At 40.1% G+C, this 21,640-nt stretch overlaps 1 long non-coding RNA gene and 1 pseudogene across 1 annotated transcript in view; both read right to left on the bottom strand.

Annotated features, from left to right (window-relative positions):
* Nucleotides 1-21,640, bottom strand: part of LOC108302609 — a 60,118-nt gene that overhangs the window by 30,238 nt on the left and 8,240 nt on the right. Inside the window, exon 2 of the long non-coding RNA XR_005199712.1 lies at nucleotides 7,986-8,050. This is a non-coding gene — a long non-coding RNA (uncharacterized LOC108302609). The remainder of the gene's footprint in view (nucleotides 1-7,985; nucleotides 8,051-21,640) is intronic.
* Nucleotides 17,126-18,783, bottom strand: LOC119470748 (annotated as a pseudogene).

Below are 21,640 nucleotides of genomic sequence, written 5' to 3' on the forward strand. Positions count from 1 at the left end.
GAAATGGCAGGTGCTTTTGTAATAAAGGGGCATAGGATGTTTGCAGAAAAATTATTGAGATGAGCCTACAAATAATAGTTGAAGACAGACTGAAGAGGGCCTTGAGTGCCACAGTAATGAAATAGAGTCTTTTCAGCTGTGAGAACTTAATCAACAGGTTTTGAGCAAGACAATAACATGAGGAATATAAGAGTTAGAAGGGAACTTTATAAAATAGTGATTGTCCGAGATGAATTGCCTAAGATAAATTAGGTGGAATAAATAAAAGAAAGATTCTTAGATAATGCAGTTTTGAGCTTACTGTTGAAGAAAGATGTAACTGGGGGAGAGAAGTTTTGCTATGGCAGGCGTAGTAATTGCAGTTGGTATTTTGCAGCATCTTCTCTGTTCCAGTGCTCAGCACTATCACTATTGTGTACTCTTAGGGCATGGAATGGACACTCTGAGCAAAGTTTGTAGTTTTCATACATGACTCCTGGAGAGGGGTGGAAAATAAGATTGACTGGGCTGGAATATGTTATTTCTTTATGAGAAATAAAATGAACTCCAAAGCTCCATAAAGGTGGATGGGAGTGAAAAAGCTGCTGGAGAAGTAATGGGACCAGAAAACTCAATGGGACCGAGACTTTGGGGAGGCTGGAGCAAGGGAGCAGGCAGGAGCCAAGATGAGCAAAATTTGATGCCTTCATGGAGGTTAAAATAAAAAGAAAGTGGGTTCTACAATAATGATTCTTCCTACCATAAGCCCTTTGGAGCAGGAACTCTGTCTCCACTACCACAGTCCTTGGCACCCAAGCACAAGGGCCAATAATTAGTAGTCCAGAAATGATTTAAAGCCAAGAGAAATAACTAAATATTAGCTTTATTTTAAACATACAGACACCAAAACAGTGGCAGAAGTTGAGTCTAAGTTGCTACTAAACGAGGCTACATAATTATCATAAAAAAGTTGCTACAGCAAAAAGTCTTCCAGAATCCCAGTAGAAATCATCTTTGGAGCTATCTTATGAACCACCCAAGATAGCCCATTACCATTCTTTATAGTCATCCCTGGCTTTGGAGCCCAACAGGGTGCCTGTTCTATGTCTTGACTGTGGTAACAGATACGCAAGTCTAAACAAGTGATAAAATTGCAAAGAACTAAACACACAGACACACAGACACACACACACATACACACACACACACACACACACACACACACACACACACACACACACAAAACTTAAACCAGGGAAGTTTGAATTAGACAAGTAGATTGTACCAATGTTAATATCCTGGTTGTGATATTGTATTATGGTTTTGCAAGACATTGCCATTTGGGGAAACAAAAAAAAGTGCCTGGGATTTCTGCATTATTTCTTAAATACTTGCATGAAAATCTAAAATTATCTCAGAATAACTTTAGTATTAAAAAATGAATCATTGAAAATTTTTAGAAAATCACCCTTCAAAACTTGGTTGAGATGAAGTAGCTACTTTGACAGACCAGTTTAGTGGTGCTATTCTGAGAGTCTTTCATAGAAGTCAGCCTAAAGCCTGTCAAAGGTTTTCTAAGTACACAGTTCCCTACATCACATTCCTTTTGCTTGATACAGCTAGAGTGGGTGTTTGTTTTGTTATTTGCAACTGAACCCTCATGCTGATGCCCTGTGACTTCGTAGTTCCATCATGACTTTCTATCCAAGTGCGATGTCCTCAGTTAAAAAGTCTAAAACTATCCAGAGATGGTTAGCTAAAGTACAGAATGGTCAGTGGGCCTCTCTCAACTAGGACCCTTAGGGGTATTGTCTGAAAGTGAAAAGAAAAAGCAGGAAGAAACAATGGGGTCATGGTTATGGGACATTTTTCACGATTTTGCTGGTGCAGAGATTGGGATATTGATGATAGTATAGGTTAAAAGTCCCAAGGAAACTTGAGGAAAATCTGAAAAGTGTTTCAAATTTCTAATACATTTAAACTCTTTGGAGTTTTAATGGAGACTTGCTCTTAGTGGAAATCTTGGTGAGATTGCATTGTGTTTCCATAGAAAATTAAAAGCAGCTGAGAGATTTTTCTTAAGCTCCTATCTATCCTCCTTCTCTCCATTTCTCAGAGGTTTAAGAAACTCCCCTCCCTGTAAATAGAACAGCATGGAAGTCTCCTGGAAGCCAAGGTGAATGAATTAGCTGGGCCATGGTCAGGAGCTATTGCAGCAACTGGAGCTGGGCAAAGCGGCGCTCATGTTTAGAAGGGGTAAAACCACAGCCTCAGCTTTCTGGGATAGAGCTGTCTTCTCAGTGGCCCTAGGCATCCTGTGCTCTGCCTCCTTTTCCCTTTATCCCCACCCACCTTTCATCATCCTCAGAAGCCCATGTGTGTGAAAGGCAGCGGAGGAATGTGGGTGGGTTGACTTGCATAATTAAATCCATGTTGCCTCGTGTTCTTTAGAATTAATAAGGAATTCATCGAATTGAAACTCACCATGACATCTTCCCTCTGACTCAGATTTCTTTTTGCTTTTCTCTTTTTTCCTTGGCTAAAAGCATTAGACATGGGGCTATGGTTCAAATTAGCATCCTACGTGTCTCTTCTCTCTGTCTTTGCTTAATTGAACTTTTCTGTTTGGTGAAGAGTGTAGTTTGTTTATATTTCATTTTTCTTCAATTCCACTTATCTTTCATTGTCCCTTTTCTGTCTTCTTTTAGAAAACTTAGGAAAAGAGAAAACAAGAGTGCTTTTCACCTTGCATGTGACTGTAAAGTTGGAGAAAGTGTACTGCTGGCCCGGGCGTTGTTCTTTGAGGTTTTTTGTTCCCCGGACCTTCATCTCCTGACACCAGGGAAAGTGTGCTGTCATATACTCATCCACTGAGGCCGGGAGAACTGTGAGACGAGGAGAAACAGGGAACAAATAGCACTTCAAAATTCCTGGGTCATGTTGCAAAACACCTTTTTATTGGCAGTAATAATTTGACTGCATTTCCTTATAAAAGTGGATTTATGTGATGGATATCTGATATATATATATATATTTTTTTGCCACCGTTTTTGCAGGATAGCGGTTGTATCAGTTAGGATTAGATTTAACTGTGAATAACATAAACCCAAAACAACAGCGGTTTAAACCTGATAAAAGTTTTCTTTCTGCTCATGTAGAAGAACAGCTGTAGCTGTCCTGGGCTTGTGCGGTGGCTCCACTCCATGAGGGCTTTCTCGGAGACCCAAAAGAAGCTTCATGGTCCACATAGGCAGTTATAACGCCATCTTCAGAACAATCTTGCAAACCCTCTGAAAGAGTCTATCTCCCTTCTTTACAGTCTCCTGACCTTTGACCACATGGAAGTTCTCATTTAGTTTCATTCATGAGATTCAGGGTCATGGCACATATTTGAGTCTGACCTGTGCTGCCTATCAGAAATGCAAATCTGAGCAAAATTTCTCAGTCTTCTTAAAGCTGTCCCTAAACTTCTATGAGTCTATATTTTTATAATATGGAAAATTGAAATTATAACATAACTCTTAGAGCAGTATAATATAAGGATGAAAGACAATATGTAAAGAAAAATTGGTCTGCTGATTAGCATGAAAAAGAAGTTTTTAAATTTCTTACGTTTTTTTTTTTAATTTTTCAGAGAAAACCAATCCCATATTTAGAGACTGGAGATTTTTTTCCTGGTGAGAACATCCTCAAAAATGGGTGTCATGTTCCCTACAAGCCCTCCTGCCAGGCAGAAAGAAACCTGATGTGCAGTGGAACATCATTGTTTCTTCCACCTCCAATGAGGCTTCTACTGTAGTTCCATCTGCAGGAGATATGGTGGATTTATGGTAAATATGTACTATCCTCTCCTTCTAGTGGAGTTTCTTTCTTTCTTTTCTTTTCTTTTCTTTTTTTTTTTTTGAAGACAGAGTCTCACTCTCTCACCCTGGCTGGAGTGCAGTGGCACAATCTTGGCTCACTGCAACCTCTGCTTCCCAGGTTCAAGAGATTCTCCTCCCTCAGCCTCACAAGTAGCTGGGACTACAGGCACATGCCCCCACACCCAGCTAATTTTTGTATTTTTAGTAGAGATGGGGTTTCACCACGCTGGCCAGGATGGCCTCCATCTCTTGACCTTGTGATTCGCCCACCTCAGCCTTCCGAAGTGCTAGGATGACAGGCATGGGCCACCACGCCTGGCCTCTAGTGGAGTATTTCTTAAACTGTGGATCGAGAGATCCATTGGATAATTATGAAATCATTTTATCCAATGGTGTTGTAATGACCAGTATTTTTAATGAAAAAAATAGAATGCTGGAGAGGATGTGGAAAAATAGGAACACACTCTTACACAGTTGGTGGGAGTGTAAATTAGTTCAACCATTGTGGAAGACAGTGTGGCAATTTCTCAAGGATCTAGAAAAAGAAATTCCATTTGACCCAGCAATCCCATTACTGGGTATATACCCAAAGAACTATAAATCATTCTACTATAAAGACACATGCACTCGTATGTTCATTGCAGCCCTGTGTACAATAACAAAGACCTGCAACCAACCCAAATGCCCTTCAATGATAGACTGAACAAACAAAATGTGGTACATATACACCATGGAATACTATGCAGTCATAAAAAATGATGAGTTAGTATCCTTTGTTGGGACTTGGATGAATCTGGAAACCATCATTCTCAGCAAACTGACACAAGAACAGAAAGCCAAACACTGTATGTTCTCACTCATAGGTGGGTGTTGAACAACGAGAACACATGAACTCAGGGAGAGGAGCATCACACACTGGGGGCAGTTGGGGGTGGGTAGGGGAGAGACAGCAGGGGTGGGGAGGGAGGGGAGGGTAGGGAGGGATAATATGGGGAGAAATGCCAGATATAGTATGCACCTAAAGTAAAATAAATAAATTTTTAAAAATAAACACAAAAGTTAATAATTACAATAAACTCATATTCAATAAAAAATAGAATATAATAAAATAGGTTAGAAAAAAGCATATATCACAAATAATAAATGTAAGTTTTTCATGAAACATTTTTCATGTATATGTGCATACACATGTATGTGCACTTTAGGTTATGAAGTAAAGTGTTTTTCTTCAAATGGATCATAAGTTTTGTGATAAAATACTACATTGAGAGGAATTACTCTACCTGATACTGACTATATAATCACAGTGTTTAACACAATGTGTTCTTGGCAGGGAGATAGACACATAGATCAAAGGAACAGAATATAGCACCCCAAAATAGACTCCCACATATATGCCCAACTGACTTTTAACAAAAGTGGGAAAGCAATTCAAATGAACAAGAAATCAATTGACCTTTTCCATTCAACTTGGCCTTGTCAAAAAAATGGCCCAAATGGGTAGGCCTCTCATTTTCATTCTAAGTAGCAGCAAGAAGACAAGTGATGTCTCCGTGTGTGTCAGAGGTCTTTCAAGAAAAACATCCAGGAACAGCCACAGCCTTTAGGCTGAAGTCTCATTGGCTGGAACTTAGTTTCATGGCCATACCAACTGTAAGGAAACCTGAGGAATTCATCTTCTTTCTGATGAATGTCTGGCTTAAATATGTATTATTATATGTAAGTAGAATAAGGTAGATATTGGGGTGTAGTTAACTCTCTGTCAGCTCTACACTATTGTTTAGATTCATCTAAAGATGCTGTGCAAGTGCAACATTCTGTCTCTCCAGGACACCAAAACGATCTTTCCACGGCACATATTTTAACCCCTTGTTAAAAACCTCAGATGCCGGGAGTGCTGACTCACACCTGTAATCCCAGCATTTTGGGAGGCTGAGGTGGGTGGATCACTTGTCAAGAGTTCGAGACCAGCCTGACTAACGTGGTGAAACCCTATCTCTACTAAAAATACAAAAATTAGCTGGGCATGGTGGTGCACATCTGTAATCCCAGCTACTTGGGAGGCTGAGGCAGGAGAATTGCTTCAACCTGGGAGATGGAAGTTGCAGTGAACTGAGATGGCACCATTGTACTTCAGCCTAGGCAACAAAAGCAAAAACTCCATCTCAAAACAAAACGAAACAAAGCAAAAACAAAAAAACCTCAGATACCTCCAATGCACAGAGGGTAAAGACCAAACCCCTTTGGATGATATTTAGATTTTTTAATATTTAGCTCCAGCCATATTTCTAGCCATCACCTTCCCACTGCATTCTCCCAAATGCTAAAACTCTCTGCCACCTAAACATTCCTGTTCAAGTTCTCCCTTCCCCTGGAATGCATCACAACTCCCACCTCACTCCGTATATCTGACTGATGACATGTCATCCATGCAGACCTATATCAATCATTGTCCTCTCTCTCTCTCTCTCTCTCCCCTGCCCGTCCTGACTCCTCAAGCCAGCAGAAGTACCTGTTCCCTTCCCCAGGCCTTATTAATTCAGATGTACACTGAGGATGGCACCACCCCGTGTCTTTGTTGTGATTTTGTTTTGTTTTGCTGCAGACTAGAGGCTCCTCCAACACAAGACCTATCATCCCGAATTCTGTGGCTACAGATTTTGGGCTCCATCCACACCCTTAAAATTCATTGTTGAATTATTGAGAGGTTTTTCAGCATCAAAAAATTGACAGAAAGAAAACAGTCTCTGTTTATGACAGGTACACTCTGAATGGGCAAAACTGTTATTTCACAGGTTCAGTTGTGAAGAAATGATCTGTACTGAGAACATTTTGAAAAAGCTAAGGTGAAAAGGATTTTTTTTGACAACTGGAGATCCCTATTTCATTGTCATGAGTGGGTCACTTTCACTGTAGATCACAGCAAAGTCAATCTCGTTAGACCCCATGACCCCCTTTAGGAATATCTGCCTGCTTGAAGGACAAAGATGTCTTTTGATTTTAGCATGCAAAGAGACACCGTAGCAAGGGCAACTTTCACAGTATCACTTCTCTAGTTATATATTTGGGAAAAAACATCTTCTTTCTAAGTAAAAACATACATTCTCTTCTTGGAAACTCTGCCTTCTTTCTTTGCATGAAATGCCAGGGTGACATTCTTCATCAAGTGTGGTCCCACCCTACTCTTAATTGGCCTTCCTGAGCTGCAGTTTCTTAAACTGTGAAATCTAGCTTCTCTGCTGTGGATGATTTTGCTCACCAGATGTGTATATGCTCCTTTACATTTCCCTGACTTTCAATTAGATCAGGTCATGTGATATTTTAACCAAGGAACTGTGAACAGAAGTGTTAAGATAGGTGTCATTCAGAGTCTCCCCATCCTTCTCTTCCCATAAAGAACATGTATTTCGGACGGCATAGTTACAAGGTGAAGGAGGATTTTACACATACAGGAAATACATCTTTACTTTGTTAAGCCCCTGAGATTAGGGAGTTTGTCTGTTACAGCATCTATGATTAATAATTATAATTAATATACTGCCAATGTGAAGTTTTTAGTAGGCTTATTTACATACAAGTGTGAGCACAGTGTCTGAGAGAAACAGGCATCAGTCACTGTGAAGTAAGATTGTCACTAAGATAGATAAATAATTTTTAAAAATCGAAAAGTATATCGAAAGAAAAAATGTCAGTAGAACAGGAAATCTTGGTTCTAGCATTGCATAATTTCAGACTTGGACTTAGAAGCTATTTAATCTAGTATTTTCCAAACTGGTCTGATTATAAACGTAAGGTTCTTAAGCAGAAAATACAGATTTCTGGGCCCATCTCCACTCATAATGAATCAGATTCTCTAGGGAAGAAGTTTTGATTCTAATTGTTTTGTTGGTTTTCATATGGAAGGAAAGCGATACCTGGGAAGTTGACGACTTTTCTAGGGCCACAGAACCGATTATTGACATGTTGGAACTAGAACCCAGTTTCCACAGAGCTGCATGCTTTCCTTCTGGGATCATATAATAGTGTCCTAATAGAGTAAGACCAGGACTGACCCTTTGTCCCTCTATCTCTGATAAATCATGTCAAGACCTGCAAATGATTTTACCCCTTAACAATGAAAAGAAGATGTAATTTTAAAATTACCTTGGATGTACAGTAAAAGCAGCATTCCCATAATCAATCATCCAAAATCACAGGGTTATTTGGAGCTATTTGAAGGAAAGTAAATTGAAAACATGTTGTTAAACAATGCACCAAAGAGTTATCAAATCATAAACATCTAGATTACTTTAACATGTTGATTATTTCACATTTAGGTCTCCTTACAAAGCAACTCTGGTCATGAAGAGACCTGGAAAATTCAGTGAATCCTTTTCTAAGTTGTTAACTGTATTGAGTTGAATTATTTGGCTATGTGGGAACATATGTTAAAGTAAAAAAAAAAAAAAACCTATATATTACATATATATTCTTTTTGGAGCTATTATTCACACTTTTCACTAAGCAGAAGACACAGAGGCCTGCTATTAGGACATGTCTCTGAGGATACAGAAATTGTTTGGGGAGTACAGTGGTATAATATTGAACACATTAAAACCTATCTGGAGCTTTGGAAATCAAATATACAGACATTCCATAATGACCCTTGGGTTTTAGCATAATTCCTGAACCTAAAAATTCATAACTAAATAATGGCAGCACATTTATGACATAAAATGCCTTAAACCATTTGTTTAGTATTATATGTGGATTTTGAGTTTTATGTTTAAGAAAATTGAAAGCCTACCCTTTCTTTTTTTATTTTTTTTCCATTTTGGAAGACTGATATACCAATTACCTTTGAGAGACTTTGTTTTTCTCCCTGGAAGAGAGCTAAACTAGGACCGAAGTTTATGTCAAGGCATCCATTTGGTTATCAAATCTGTGATCATGCACTCTTGTTAAACTAAACAAAATTAAATTAATATTTGTTGAAAAATAGATGATGTAATTCCTGAAGAACTCTGTTTTACTCCCAGGATGGTGGCCTATTTCTTCAAAGTAGCTTGTGAGAAAACAAAGTCTAAAACAGTTCTTTAAACTGAAAAGAGGAAATTGTTTTGAGTCTTGCAGGTGTCTAGGAGCTACTACCCCTGAGTAATCTTTGATCTTGGGGTCAGCCTTATAAGACTGAATTATATATGCAATTTTCCTGAAACCAAATTTAAAGACTGAACTCTTAAATTAATCTGGATATTATTTTTTCTTGGAGTTCTAAAACAAGCCCAGGGAAGATTAGAAGCCACTCATCTGACTGAGACGCATCCTCTGACTTTTCTTGGAATGGATTCCTTATGTGGACACAATGTGATTTGAATTGCATCTGGTTACTGTTTTTAGAAAATTTTGTTGAAATTCAAACTGAGCCTGTGTACTGTAAGCTGATTTATCAGTGCCTGCCCATGTGAGAACTAGAAAGGAACTGGGAAGTGTAACTGTGGGGAGGTTGCTCTGGGGTCTTTCATCCAGGTACCTGTTAAAGGGGCAGATTCCTGGGCCAGAAGGAGCAAAGGCAATACACTCCCAGAGAGAGAAGCCTCCCCTTGAGGATCTGAGAACAGCTAGAGAAGAAACAACAGCAGCATGATGGAACAAAGACAGAATTTGAAGTTAAACACAGCCGAATCTTAAGTCTAACTCCACCATACTGTAGGAGATATGTGACTTTTTTAGTAAGTTTTTTAACCTCTCTGAGCCCCAGTTTTCCTACTGGCAGTATAGGGGTCATATTGCCTGTAAGAGGGGACTTTATGCATAGTACCTGGCATCTGTTAGGTCCTCAAAAATTGGAGAAAAAAAAAAAGTACCTCTGCAATCATCTTATCAGCAATTAGCATATATTGAATATTTATTCTGGGTCAAGCACTATTCTCCTGAACCTCCTGTTGATATCTACCTGGACACCTAGCATTAGCGGATACTCAAAAATAAGTCGTAAACTGACAAAATGATGGGTAAGTCTCCTTTTCCTATTGACTTTCTTTGGCCACAAAAGGACAAATGGCAAGGCCAGAGGCAAAATGTCCACAAGTTCTGCTGTGGATCCCTTAGTGCACGCAAAGATGAGCGTTTCCAGAGGAACGGTCCCCTCATCACTTCAGTTTCCTGCTCTTGGGTAGATTGCAATGCCCTGCTGTTGGGGTAGTAGCCTTCATTTTGTGTATTGTGGTATTGCTTCTTCTGAATCCAGACGGTAAAAACTGAAACACCATCTAAAAATGTCAAATTCTATTTTGCTTCAAGAGCTCCTGAGGGCTGGGCAGAGGTTTTGCAGTTTCACCACAGGCATTTACAAGGGCCGCACTCTTTGGCAGAACTAAGTCTCCAGATAGCTTAACCTCTCCAGACCTAGAATGCAGCTGAATTTTAGGGGTCATGAAAGGGAGAGTTTCTGGGGGGTCCTGGAAAAGACTAACTCCACTTTGGTTCATCATGATGCTATGCTCAACACAACCCCCAACCCACTGCCCCCTGTATAGTCAGGGCTTGCTTGGTTTCTGGTTTCAAAATGAAATTTTCACACGGCCCGAATCCCAACCCACCCTAATTTAAAGAAACAGGCACTTGGCATGTGATACAGATAGATCAGCAGTTGCTCATATACAGCTGTGCACATCTGGCACACAGGTATGTGATTTTGCATGAAGATAAATTGTGTGGGGACCAAATGCACAGTTGTTAAACTAAAAATGAATCGCTTCTTGGAAGCAATCTTCCTGCACAGCAGGGCCTCTGTGTGAGCTTGATCCTTTTCATTAGGCCTTTCTCAGGAAGCACAGCCTTCTCCAGAAGGTCTAGAATGGAGGAGGGGGCATGCCCACACCTGCAGTTAGCTCTTTGCTGCTCCCCTCAAACAACACTTGGACATAACCTCTGACCGCCATGAATGGACAGCCTTCCCAAGGGAGTTACTCAGAGCCCAGGATAAAGGAAGAGGCCAAGTCCTTCATTGTACTGCTTCGCTTTCCATAAATAATGTTGCCTTCAGGAGCCTATTCTTCAGGGAAAGTTCTTTTGTAGACCATTGCTGAAGGATCCAGGTGTATTACCATACCTTCACGGACCAAGAAGTCTTCTTCCGTTGGGGGCCTCATGGAGTCAGTGGTGTCTATCTCTGTGTGTACATCTTGCCTATAATTCAGGTACTTGTAACTCATGGGAGCACTGCAAGCTCAAATGCTGCTCAGATCAGCTGACTCCACTTGAAGGTGCTTTGCTGGCACTTTGGAGGAAACAGAAAGAATGAATCCTGCACTAGGCAATCTCCTGGGTTCCATGAAGCACTGTTCTGACTCAAGGGGATCAATGACTAAGGTGGAGATAGAATGTCCCATTCCAGGCTCAGTTTCACAATTTCAATAATAGGAAGTTGCTAGGTGTTCCTAGGAGTTTACACAAATGAATCAGCGACTTTGAAGGAGATTTTTCTCATCTTTCTCCTAGTGTGGTAATAATGTAAGCAAGGGTGTAGTATATTTACTTTTATTCTTATTTATCTCTCTAACCAACTCTGCCCTTAATTCTTTCCTCCTTATTTATCTGTTTATTTCTCAAAACAAACAACAAATCCAACAGGTGAAGGGAAAATTGCAATGGTTTCAGAGGCAAATATAAACTACACCTTATCCCACATGAGATTAAGCATAATACATATTCTGCAGTATTACATATGCTGTGTCTTTTGTCTGTTTATTTTTTTACCCTTTCCTACATTGGTGAACCCTAGATTATTCCTTATAGCTAAACTCAGTTCTCACCTATTTTATGACTCCTTCTCACACGGGAGATAATTTCGTTCTCTATGCTGCTATTATACTGCATGCATACCTGTCTACTAGCAGCACACCACTTTGTGATTGCCTGTTTCCATGTCTGCTTTCCCACAACAATGTGGGCCTTTCCCCAGCAGGGATTATCTATTTCTTTCTATTTCCAACTCTTAGCCCTATTTTAATAAATATATATCTGACAAGTGAATACCAATGCTGTTCTTTCTGTTCCTGAATAACTTTGTTAGAACACCAGATATTCCTTCTTTGTGAAGTCCGTGATAGCCCAGGATGAGAACATTAAAGGTCCCCCATAAAGCTGGCCTGGACCGGACCCAGACAGCAAACAAAAAACAGCCATATTCTGAGGTAGCCTGCAACTGCCAGAATTACCTGAGATCTGCCTCAGGGGGTCCTGGCAAGGGATAAAATAGGAAGAAACGTGAATGAAAACAGGATTGATTATCTCTGTTCTTACAGAAAATAAAATGCAAGTATTTTCAGGCCTCAGTGCTGAGCCCAGGGTCAGAGTAGAGATGTGCAAGTCATTGTGGGAGCTACCAGAGGTGTTTGAAGCCAGCCACTGCAAGAGCTCCTTGATGGGACTTTCAATCCAGGAATCATCAATAGCAAAGTCTCCCAAGGGTCTGTCTCTATCAGCACTCTTCATTTGCCCGTTTGTCCAAACTTGCCTCACATTGGTAGTTTACGATACTGTTGAATCCCAGAATGAGCAAAAAGCTTTGAGTGGGGAGATTTGTCTTTTGCAAAACTCAACATAAATTCTATACTCATGTGGGAACAGAAAGCTGAGCAGAACCAACAAGCATATATGATGATATGTATGATACATACGTATAATATATATCACATATATATCAGATGTGTGATATATATCATACATGCACACCCACACACACACATGCACACCCACACACACACATACACACACACACACACACACACACACACATTTGTCAGCTGTTTTTCCATCTAGTTTTTATTATATGAATAAGACTCAAAAACACTTACCAAAATTAATGATGGGGAAAATAGTCAATCTTCCTCTTTTTGGTAGAAGAATTTTATCTTAGGGTCCAATAGTATAATAAAATCACATTACTGGGATAGCTCAGAGAAGAGGGCTTCTAAGATGAGCTTCTCACAGTTTCCTACTTTGACTCTGAAAACACTTGCACTGCTCTACCTTGCTCCCTTGTCCTTGTTCTTCACATCTGAGCTCCCGTTCTCTCCCACTCAGCCTCTATGGCAGGATTCCCTGAAGCAGCCTGCCTCTCTCCCCACATGATCTGCATGGTGGCCAGGTACCAGCACATCAGAGGGACTGTCCTGTTCCTTACAATGTGTGGGAGAGACACAGCCACCTGGGGTGAAGGGAAGAATCACACTACAGCTATACAGTGGCTTCTGTGGAAAAGTACATGTGGAAATATAACCTTCTATAGAGGTGACCAGAACATTTAGTCATATAGAATTTCTCACTTGCTATGTCACCCAACCAAGAAGCAGCCTGCGTTTTCAATTGAGGGAATAAAAAGTCTGGTTGCTCACATGTAACCAAATGATGACTTCTGTATACTTTCTCCTGGCCTCTTCAGTGCCTCAGTACAAAAAACTCCAAACTGTTACAGGTAGCTCAGAAAGGCAATAGGAAAGTAGTGAAGATTAGGAGAGAAAGGAGCAACACCCTAGACTTGGACTTTAAAAGTTGGAATTTCACCCAGTTGTTTACTCTGTTACTTCAAAAAAGTCCCTTCCCTATCTGAGAATATAAAATGAGAAAAATTAGCAATACCATTCCAATATGCCAGTATGGTTTTTTTTTTTAATTTTCTTCTATTATCTTTATAAAAAAAACTATTTTTGTAGAACCTATAATTGTGTTTCCATTTCTATAATTCTGGGTTTATATTTTTTCTTATTTACAGAAATTTTGTTCAGAAAGATATTTTTGTGTTGGATTAACTTTAAAACAAATTATCAATTTTGCTCCCTAGAAGCCATTTGAATCTGGGTGGGCCTTATCCCCAAAGCTAAGTCTGTTTTCATGTTTGTGTTACTGATCCATCTAGTGTAGGTGTTCATTAAATACTTGCTAACTAAAATAATCCATCATCTTATAAAAACAACATTGGCAAATGTTATTTCTAAAAGTTCAATCTATAGTGAAAAATCTTTCACATCCTGCAGTTGAAAGCACCTGAGTCACTGTGAACTATGTTCACGAATTAGTTCCAGGAGGCCTCCTCTGTTGACAAAAGATACTCATTATCAACTAGGTTTGCTGAGCAGGGACTATTTAGGGCACCTGTGAAAGTACCATCTTTCAGATTTACATGGCTTTTATGACATTTATGAATCATATCTTTTGGTCCAATCCACATCGTTCTAACCCTCCAAAAGTAGACTCGTTCTTAGTAAATTGGGTGGACGCTGTAAGCTTCTTTCCCCTATTTCTGGGAATGCAGCAATCCCAGGATTATAGCAAGTACAGCGTATATTTGTAATCAGGTATTATGAAAACCTGCTTTGGATAAGGATGGAGCTAGCAGTTGTCTATCTCTAATGGCTTTGATTAGCAGTTGAAAAAAGCAGGATAAATTAGCAGGAAAGGCCATGATGTGAAGTGGTATACGAAGAACTCATTTCCAACTCTAGTCATATATTTCCCTGGTAACTTCTTGCACTGGGAACTTAACTCCAAAAACAAATGTGGTCCATTAAAATCGGCTGATATAGAGTTCCGTTTTTCATCTCCCATCATCTTCACTCACCTTGATGACATAATATTCTTTGCCTTCTCATTAGCAATCAAAATATGCATGATTATGCCCACAGATTATTATCAAAACTGCTTTCTGGAGAAAAATGTCTGAAAGTCCATTATGATGAAGAATGCATGACTGAAGGAATGTTAACATGAGATACAGGAGTAGTGGCATCATAGTAGAGAAAAAAAGCCTTACGTGGAAGGAACAGTGAAGTTATTATTAACAGATGGTGGCTACTGGCTGGGGAAAAGGACAAAGAGCACCAAAGCCTATGCTAACTCTGGAGGATGTAAAACCCTAGAGAGCCATGTCTGCCAACGTTGGGTGAGGAGTAGTTCTGGTACATGTGAACCACTCGGCTCTGTAAATAAACTCAGCAAGATCTGCATGTGTTTTCCTAGTGAGCCTGCTTCCTTATAACAGAATTTCTGCTGCCCTTGCAGTCCCTGCTGGTGTTCACTTCCCTTTGGCAAGCAACCCCATGGACTTCTTGGGGAGATGTCATGTGTGTCTTCTATAGCAGGACCAGGGCCACTTGTCTATCTACTTCCAAAAACCTGGGCAGAAGGAGGCCCTCTGTGCTCTAGTTGCAGAATGGGGTTCCTGTCTATAGATGTCTAAACAAACAACACTGAGTGGAAATGTCTTTAAGAACCTGCTACTGTGAGGACATAATCCATCATCTCCTAAAATACAGTTTAAAGTACCATGTGTGGTCTTATGCCCTTGGGATTTATTTGGCCTAGAATTTAATTAAGGAGTTTTAGGATAAAACTGTGACATGAGACAACTGGAGTGCCCCAACAAGTATGTTTTACATATTCATAACTGTATAATCCACAAGTTTGTTTCTATTTATGAAAAATCTCGATGAGAATAAACAAAGCAGAGAGCATAATGAATGGTGTCTTTATCACAAGGAAACCAGGAAGATTGCACTCGCCATTTACTTCCTTCTGGGACCTAGGATGAGACAGTCTGCCTGTCATGCAGTTGGCAGAATGGGATCTAGTCAACCCCAGAGCCACCTTCCCATTACAATCCATAGCTGTACCAGTTGTCCTCAGTTTTGAAAAAGATATTATAACCTCAACCCATCTACACACAGATAAGACCATTATCTCTGGAAAAGATACCTAGGGGTACTTACATCCTATCACCCTAAAAATCAGAAACCCATGCGCTTCTTCTAAGTGGCAGCGGCCTCCATGAAATGAAGAATGCCTGGAAGCATTACAGACCCTGGTTATGAGACAGGGCACCATCACTTGAGATATGTCAATGGCTTTTTTTGATTTAATGAATAGAAAAAACATCTGAAACACTAGCCAGAGAAATAAACTTGAACTTACTTTATTTCTTCATTGACAAATCAGGAAAATGTAGTAGATGTACTCTAATGGTTGATACTTCTGTGAGTGTGAGGATTCCTTTATGGTATCAAAATACTTCAAAGCTTGTAGCTTCAATCATGGCTGTTTAACTTTTAGTGGTTTGTTTGCAATAAATTAACTTTAGATAAATTAGCATTTGTTTTATCTCAATAGCATCTGCATTCATTTTAAGGCACTCATTTGTATGTGGAAAATGTAATTTATTCAGACTGCAGATAATATTTGGTTGCATTGAGAATGAACAGATTATTTGTGTTAATTCTGCAGTTCCCAGAGACCACTGGGAATCATGAAGACCTGACTTTTACTCTGGACTTCACCCAAATACAACTAAGTTTCTCACGATATATTATGAAGACTAGAGAAATAAAGGCGGACGTTGACATGATGAGTGCATGTTAGGTAGACTGACTGCTTCCAAAAGTGCTGATGATTGCTGGGGAAGACAGGATGGGATCTCTGATGAGGAGCTGTGAGCTTTATCCTTTGTTATCTCCTCTTCCATTCTTGCTCTGTCACTGACTCAGTGCATGGTCTGGGAAATGTCATTTTTGCTCTCTTAGCCTTTGGTTCTTCATATGAGACAGGACAGGTGGGATGTGAAATAGAATAGCATTTCTAAATCTTCTGATTTATAAATCCTGAAATTTTTACAAATGCTTTGAGTCATTTTTCCGGAAAATACTTAACATGCACAAAATTGACCTACCATTCTGGGGACTCATGGATCTTCTGAAGCCTTGGTCAGAAACCCTGGAGGTGATGAACATTTAAATACTCCCCCGCACAGACAGGGCAGTGTTAGGGAGTCAAGGTCCCTATAGAGCTGTGGTGATTTCACTTTTCTTTCAAGGACCTCTTTTGCAGAAAATAATGGGAGCCAGTCCCTGGGAGGCATCTGGAAAGCATGTCGCCTGACCTCCAGCTGGGTTTGGTTTCAGTGTGTTCCAACTGGTGACCTTGCAGTGCTCATTCTCTTTCCCAACCCAGACATTCTCTGTCTCCCTGTCTGATCTGGGCTTTCTGTGGCCTTGCGGGAATGGTGAGCCAAAGACAAGACAACCCCACTCTGAGAAGGGTCTTACAGCACTGCTTTGTATTATAAGGGCTTCTTCAGTGGACTCTGAGAAGTTCATTTCCTCCCTCATCACTGAATTTGATTTCCTTTCTTTTTTTTTTTTTTTCAGGGCAAAAGAGAACAGTTTATCCATGAGTTAAAAGAAACATGTAAGCATACTGTAGTTAAAAATATTAAAAGACCACGAAAAGATATATTGATGCTCATGGAACTATGGCGGAAGCTCACTGGGGCATGCCTTCTGCACAGGGTGAATGTTTTGAGGTAGCACTTGATGGGTGGACAGGACCTTCTAGATCTTGTCCAAACAGATCTTGTTTGCTGCTATCCGTGCTTGAAACTCATGGCATTTCTCTTCCTTCTCTGCTTCTTGGGACGGCTGCTGGCAGGCGATTTGCATCTGAAGTTGCTTCCTGTACTCCCGGGCTAAATGCTGGTATCTTGCAGAATTCTCCTTCTCTTCACAGTAAAGCTCTTTAAGACCTTCATTTATGTGTTTCTGTTCCACAGCACATTCTTCCTGTTTTTTAGCTTCTCATTGAAACTTTTCTTGAATTTCAAGTTTTCTTGTACACATGACCTCATCCACAAGCTGTCTTCTTGCCTCCTTTTCAAGTCTCAGCTCCTTGTTCTTCTCAGCCAACTTCTTATCCTTGTCTTCCTCTAATATTCTGTCAAATTCTTTCTCCTGAACTTTTTCTTCCTCGCATTTCTGTGCCAAATATTTACGATATATCTTCTGTTCTCTTATCATATTCTTCTCTTTTTTGTTTCTTTTTATCTGCCTTTTCCTGTAAGTCTTGAAGGGCCATTTGCATGAACTTCATGTTCAAATCCTGTTCTTCTCTGGATTCCTGCTAAATATGTTCTATCCTCTCTTGTAGGGCCTTTTGCAAAATGGTCCTAGTTTCCTGCTTTGCCTTCTGTTTTTTTAGTTTATCCTGTTCATTCTCATGTTTAATCTGTGCACTGCTACTTTCCACAAGGCATGCCTCCTCTTCCTTCAGTAGCTGTGCCGCCTGCCTTTGTGTCTTGATGCTGGTGATCTGGGCATTGAGCCCCAGGCATGTGTTCTCCATCAACTCTTTCCATCTCCTCTCTTCTTGGGCTTCTCGCTTTTCCTTGGCTAATCAATCTTCCTCCCAGAGCTTGGAGAATATCTGCTCTTCAACTAGCTCTTGCCTCCTTAGCTCCTCATTAAATGTGATCTGTGCTTTCTACTCCTCACACGCCTTCTTTATGGATACAAAACAATTCAACATGGAGCTCCTCACAGCGTTCCCTGAATTGCTGGTCTACCTTTTCAGCTACACAGTCCTGCCTCTCTTTTTCATTCCTCTCTTTTAGTAATTTAGTTTTCTCTCTCATCCTATCATTTTTCCCCTTGATGGTTTCTTTCTTCAATTGCATTTCTGTAAAATACTCATTTTCTTCTAATGCTAAAAGTTCACATAGCTTATTTTGCCTTTCTTCAATGTTAAGGATAAATCTTTGCACGGCATCCTTGATTCTTGCTCTCACAAGGCCGTCCAAAAACTTGCAGATCCCACTCAGCTTTCAAAAGATCCCACTCATTTGACTTAATGGAAGCCAAACTAGCATTATGTTTCTGATGGCTGTGTCAGATTCTTTCTAGATGTTGCCCAGCCCCTTGGCCTTTAGGAGGCTTGGCTCTCGCATCAGGCGGCACCTGTTCCCCTCAAGAAAGCCCTGGTTGGGGGCCATGGCGGGTTCGGCCAGGCCTGGAGTATGTGGAGATGGAGAAAGCTGTAGGGTCCGGCACACACATCCTGTGCTTACCACGATCACCACTTTGGGAGTGAGGTCCTTAACCTCCCGCCGTATGGTGCTGAATCACTGGCTGTACATTTTATTGATTCCCTTTCTAAAGCCCTCTTCATACTTCATGGAAAGCATTCTTTTTACAGGCACCAATCAAACAGAATGTGTGGACCATTCAGGAGTGGAGTCAAGTCAGAGAGAGAAAGCACAGCTATGCATACTGCATCGTCTGGTTTCCAAGCCAGCTGCAGAACTGTATGATCAACATCGCATGAGGGAGAAATGTGGAGGTTGAATAGAATGTTCTTTCTCATCTCCAGACCTACTCGTTTGGGTTTATAGCAGTCCCCTTGTCATAGAATGTGAGCAGCATTTCTCAAAATCACTGTTGGCCATTCTCTTATCAATATTTACAGCTATGCTGTCCAAATGCACCAACTACTTGTCACATGTGGCTATTTAAGTTTGTTAAAATTAAACTTTAGCTCCTCCGTGGCATGAGCCACACTTCAAGTTCTCCATAGCCACATAAGGATAGTGGCTGCTGGACCAGACAGTACACATATAGAACATTTACATCTTTGCTGAAATTTGTATTGGACACCAATGACATATACGCCTTCAGTAAATAGACACTCCCTGCCAGCACCTGACTGAAATTCAAAATTGTAAAAATGATTGAGATGAGATTCTGCCCTCAAGAGACTCATGGGTCGTAGAGAAGGCAGACATGAAATTATACCATCACCAAACTCTGAGCTTCACAGGGAGACAGGAATGAGGTATTCCAGGCAGAGATAACAGTAGGTACAAAGGTACAGAAGAATAAAAATATTACATGTTCAGAGAATGGGACATTGCTGCCTGTTCACATGTAGATTATATGTGTTTTGTGAGTAAGCAGGTGGTAAGTGTGATGACTAACCAAGGTGGGAAAGTAGACAAGGAGCTGGTTTGATGAAATTTTGTTTGCCATGTCCATTGGGTAGTTGTTTTATAAAGGATAATTAACCACAACTTGATCTGTAACTAATTTTGATTTCCTCAAATTTGGTTCCTTGAAATGAAATACCCCTTTGACCCATCTCTGTCAGGATCTTATGGCAGAGTCTTTAAAAGAATTTTGAACCCTGAGCTCCTGTTCTCTCTGTGGCACATTTTCTTCTTCTTCCAGGCACTGCCCTCAGGTTCACATCTCTCACTGCCACGTTGTATGGTGGCTGGAAGATGTAATAATGTATGGTGTATGTTTGTGTTTAGCTAAGCAAAGATGTCCGTTACATTGACAATAAGGTTGATGACCACAAGCAAAATAAAACAGAGCAATGCCTCCAAAGAAGCCGTTAGCTAGCTGTGACACCAGGGTCAAGGAAAACTGGCGGAAAGACAGGTGCAAAAGACAGGGACTTGCAGAATACTCTTCAGGAGAGATTCCTGCAGCTCACTGTGGCAAACACATGCACTTTCTTTCAAACTGCATAAATCCTCACAAATGAGGTTGAGGTTCCTTTCTCCCTATTCTAAATGTATCTTGATAACTAGTAAAGGTATATACTATAAAACCAATCAGGAAACATTAATTGAGCACCTACTAACTGTCAGACTCTTGCTGCCTTCAACGGAGACCAATTTCATGGGTCTGCGATGATCATGGGTCACAATCCTGACCTCTGGGATATTCATGACAGATTTCAAAACCCTTCCAATGCTATCTTCTGCAGTCTCAATATATCCCTGCTAGGTAGACAAGACCAAGTTTTTATCCCCATTTTTACAGATTGCAGAATTAAAGTCCAGGGACACAAAGTCATGTCCCAATATTGCATTGAACAAGGGAGCTAGAGTCAGCTCTCTTCTGTCCAATATAGAATCTTAGAGGTGTTCTTCGAAGGAAAGTTACATAATTACAGAAAATTTCCCAAAATTACTTTTTCCTAATATGTTGGGGAAAAACATCAAATCTGAGGCAAAAAGTACTAGGAGATCCTTGATGACTGCATTTGCTTAAAAACAGATACAATATTCTCAGCAGTTCAAAGCCTCAGACACGTGACATAATGATGAACAAAAGCTGAAAGCTGATTTCTTCTGAAAATCATCAGGTGGCCATAACCATTCATAGCCTTCCTGTTACACTAAAGAAAAAAAAGAAATTGATGAGTTTAAATGCTTTTTGAAAGCATTAATTTTATTTTAATGAAAAGAAATACACATCTCTCTTTTCTCATTTCAGTGGATCAGAAAAGTTTGTGGCAAAAATCATACTGGCCAATACTGAGCCAATGTTTCAGAGCAAATGCTAAATAAAGAAATCTATTTTGAACCTTTATTGAATTGTAACTGCACACTTGCAAATAAATCCCAGTGCATGTTGTTTTAATTAATGTAAATAATAAGATAACAGTTGGTTATGGAGGCCTAACCAACCATACAGTTAAGCATTCATTTGTTTTCAATTACAGTTAAAATATATTCAACTGAATACAGCTTAAGTGGTAATTGCATTCTTTACAAGTTCCTAATAATCCCTGGAATGGCCACTCTAATAAAAATTTGCCTCTAATGGGTACATGTCCTGCTTGCTCACATGTCAAGGCCAGTGAAGTAATTAGGAACAACAGCCGTCCAATTGTCTGTCTGGAGATTTAGACTTCTGTCCAAAGCCCACACATGAACCACTCACTGTGTACTTAATGTGGGAAGCAGCATGGTCTTTTGATTGTGGTTTTATGCTCTTTCCCAGGAATGCTTCTCTCGGGGGTAATTCTGCTATTGGAGAGTGGCTATTTGTCATTTCCTATCAGATGAGGCCTTGGACAGACCCTACAGTAGGATGCAAGAGGCTTCACTCAGCCATCTTGGCTACAGAAATTTCACGTCATTTTAAGATAATCACTGACCTCCACCCAAATTTCCAGGATATCAATCTGTGTTTAATGGGTGG

The sequence above is a fragment of the Cebus imitator genome, unplaced genomic scaffold (genome assembly GCF_001604975.1).
Source record: "Cebus imitator isolate Cc_AM_T3 unplaced genomic scaffold, Cebus_imitator-1.0 Scaffold1, whole genome shotgun sequence".
NCBI classification, from domain to species: domain Eukaryota; kingdom Metazoa; phylum Chordata; class Mammalia; order Primates; family Cebidae; genus Cebus; species Cebus imitator.